A 3530-nucleotide genomic window follows, 5' to 3' on the forward strand; every position below is an offset into this window, starting at 1 on the left:
CCCTAAAAGGTAATTTACACATATAATTATATTAAGAATATGAGTTAGATATAATATAAAAGCAAATTGTTATTTTATCAATTTAACTCATACGGTGGTCTTTTATGTGTTCTCTCTTCTGTACTTGTACTTACTGTTTCTCTTTCTTTTACCTAACAATCGAAAGCAAGCAAACTTCTCATAAATCATATATGTGTGATTGAAGCCTACAAACTAATATCCATATATCTATAGACTATAATACTAATAGATATCACTTCTTCCTTTTCCCCCTTACCTCACCTCCCTCTCTCTCCCCCGTCTCTTTCCTCTCGCTCTCGGTCTCACATCTCTCTCTCTCTCTCTCTCTTTCCCTCTCTCTCTACATATATATTACTATCTCTCCGTCTTACATTATCTGTCACCATCTCACATTATTTCTAATTAGGGTTCCAATTGAACCCCAAATTGAAGAATATCTACGATTAATCAAACTCAAGCTTCGAGAAACCTAATTTGTGAAGAATCTGGCTTGGTTTCATTGTTCAATTGGATTTTGTTTATTCTTCATCTTGATTTATTTCCTAATTATTATTGGGTTTGGTTTTTAATTTTGTTTTTTTTCTTTTTTCAACAGATTTGGAAGTTCATTGAGCTTCTTCAACATTTTGGATTCAATTGAGATGTCTTAATTTCTTCTCCTCCTCTCATACGCCGTTGTCATTATCATCATGTTGTTGACTATTTTTAATCATGATTAGGAACGTTATCTCGATCTCTCTCTTTACCAACAACAAGGTTTGCTTTCTTTCCTTTCATTCGGATCCCAAATAAACATTATATATGCCTTTAATTTTATTTTCTGTGTATATATGTGGCTGTTATATTGAGTACCTCAACTATTTTGTTGCCTATGCTCTTGTAAGGCAGTGGTTTCAAGTTTATATCAGTGCTGCGTCACCAGATGATGAGTAGTTGTTAGATGCTCTGGCTTGGTTCCTAACAGACTCGTTTACTAAACAGTTTTTGGGGAATAATGAAGCATGCTATAGGCGGTACAGGGCAAATTGTGTTGTCTGCAAATCAGATGACAGTGCAGCAACTGTTTTCCTTGTTTGTTGGTAGCGGAGAATAGATAAAGTGAATTTCTGGCCTTGAATATACTTGTTCATCAACAGATACATTTGCTAATTTCTTCCTTTTTATGATCATCGACTTTGTCAAAATTATTTAATCAAGCCTTGGAAACTTTAATTTCTTTCCTGACTAGAAGTTGGTACTTTAAAAAATTGTATTTTTCAGTTCTATGGCAAAAGGATGAGAGGAGCTGAAGAAACCAGACCTAAGGTCAGTAAGCTGCAACACCAATGGCTGATCCTTTCTCTAGAGATATCCTTGCAGAAATTCTAAAAAGACTGCCTCTGGTATCTGTGCTTCGGTCGAGGTGCGTTCAGAAATCATAGTATCATCTTATATACCACACACAGTTTTGGTTCGTTCAAAAATCATGGTATTAACTTCCAAATGATTGGACTGTTTGTTTTGGTGCTATTTGGGGGGGGGGGAGGTTCTATTCCACACGCAGTTACCAGGGTATGCTTTGTTTGAACTTGTAATCATTTTGATTGATTAGAATTTTATTTAGCAAAAAGAAAGGAAAATAACAGGTGTTGTCATTAGAACTATTGTGAACTAAAGTGTTGATGATAATTGATAAATAATATGTTGATTTCTAATTTTCTGCATGTAGGCATGTTATATACTGAAGCTATATCGATGCCAGTGAAAGCATAAGTCTGTCATAGAATGTACTTGCTCGTTCTACTCAAGTCTTTGTCAAGGTATGGAGAAACGTCGATGATATGTTTAATTTGCGCAAACTGTAGTTGAAATCGAGCCTCAGTTCCTATATTATCTTTAGAATATCAAAAATAAATATGGAATGGATTTAATAATCACAATGATGGGTTTCTGTAGAGTGTAGACCAGTTGCTAGAAGCATAAACTAAGTGCACACTGATTTTGCTAATTTTACTTGATTTCTTCATAACATACTTGAACCTGTATTTGCATAGGGTGCAACAAAAATGCATATTCAGGCAACCAGTCCAACTATCCAAACCAACACAGGTAATATATTTGTTGCACTTGTAAATGTCAGATTGTAAGAAAGCTATCATTTTTATATATTAAATAGATCACATGTATTACTGTAATGTTAAAGAGTTTGTAGTCTGTCTGCAAAGGAATGCTAAACTAGCTATAAGTCTGTTTAGTTATAAGTCTCTAACAATTATTCTATGATGTGCTTAAATTTTTATTTATATTTTGGTATTCTTTTGCTTGAAAAATGATATCATTCTAAGATGTTTATAGTTAAAAATATTAACTTAATAGTTTAAATCGAAAAATTGTTATTCATATCTATTCCATCATAATCCTGGCATGTATGTTGTTTAGATATATATTCAATGTGATATATTTATAGTTTATGGTTAGAGTTATGTCTCGAAGAGCCTTCATTTCTTTATATGTAACCACTTTGTTTGCTGGTTTAAGCTAAAATTATTGTTCATTTTTACTTTTCAGCGGCTTAATCTTGCTGAAGATGTTGTCAGAGTACATTGATATGAATGATTCTTTGTCAGCGCTTTCTACCGAAATTGTGTAGCGTGTTGTTGAGCTCTTGAAGTTCTTTAACATAAAGACTTGCCAGCTTGTCCTTGGTGTTGGGACCATGCATGTATTCTACATAAGACAGTAATTCGCCCTTCTGTATGACTGCAGTGTACTTTGTACTATTAAAATAATTTGAAACGATATGCTAGTCATTTAGCCCACTGATGACATATGTTTATAAGATGATTTTCTTTTGTTTTGTGATATAAGTTTCACACTTGATAGCCTATTTATTTGAATTGAAATAGATGTCAGAGCCGTAAAGGAAAAGAATGGTGTTTACATTCCATATGAAAGATTCACACAGGATGAAACTAGAAAGAAGGTAACCTTTTATAGACATTACACAAACAGTATTGAATACTATATAGTCAATCTCTGTATCCATGTTTTGAATTTTGAAGACAACATAGTATTATTTCTGTGTATGTTTTGTAAATTACTTCCAATCAATTATGATATGAAAGCATAACATCAAATGATAATGTCAACGTTGCCAAGTAGTTTCAGTGTGCATGCATTTGTTTGTGTAATTTTTGGCTATCTTACCTCTTTAAAAATTGTTACTTTTTGATACATGGTACACCAAGTGTGGGCCCAAAAGCATCGTAATTGCAGGTTAATTTTTTTCTCAAATGATTAACTAAGCTTGTCTTTCCAATTTAATGTGAAAGATGTGAATCAATATAGCGTGTTTTATTGAAACATTTAATAATAATGTTCACTCCCTGTGTTATGGTTTGATTCATTTTAGTAGTGATTAGTGCCCGTGAGAAGGCAAATAATGATGAGACTTGCAAGAAGATTGGAGCTGACATGATAAGAAGACTAGCCCGCATAAAAGGGGATGACTTGAGTACTAGGAATATGGT

General features: G+C 33.2%; 1 long non-coding RNA gene across 4 annotated transcripts; it reads left to right on the plus strand.

Moving 5' to 3' along the window:
• Positions 1-241: 241 nt before the first annotated feature.
• On the plus strand, positions 242-2960 carry LOC141703198 (uncharacterized). Of its 4 annotated transcripts, none has more exons than XR_012567400.1 (6): positions 242-514; positions 617-777; positions 910-1423; positions 1730-1820; positions 2055-2109; positions 2569-2960. It is a non-coding gene; the product is annotated as an uncharacterized LOC141703198 (long non-coding RNA). The 4 variants fall into 4 exon arrangements; XR_012567402.1 differs by having other exon boundaries at positions 1003-1423; XR_012567401.1 differs by lacking the exons at positions 242-514; positions 617-777 and having other exon boundaries at positions 786-1119; positions 1282-1423; positions 2569-2959.
• The last annotated feature ends 570 nt before the right edge of the window (positions 2961-3530 follow it).

This window comes from Apium graveolens, unplaced genomic scaffold, assembly GCF_009905375.1.
Source record: "Apium graveolens cultivar Ventura unplaced genomic scaffold, ASM990537v1 ctg6327, whole genome shotgun sequence".
Classification (NCBI taxonomy): domain Eukaryota; kingdom Viridiplantae; phylum Streptophyta; class Magnoliopsida; order Apiales; family Apiaceae; genus Apium; species Apium graveolens.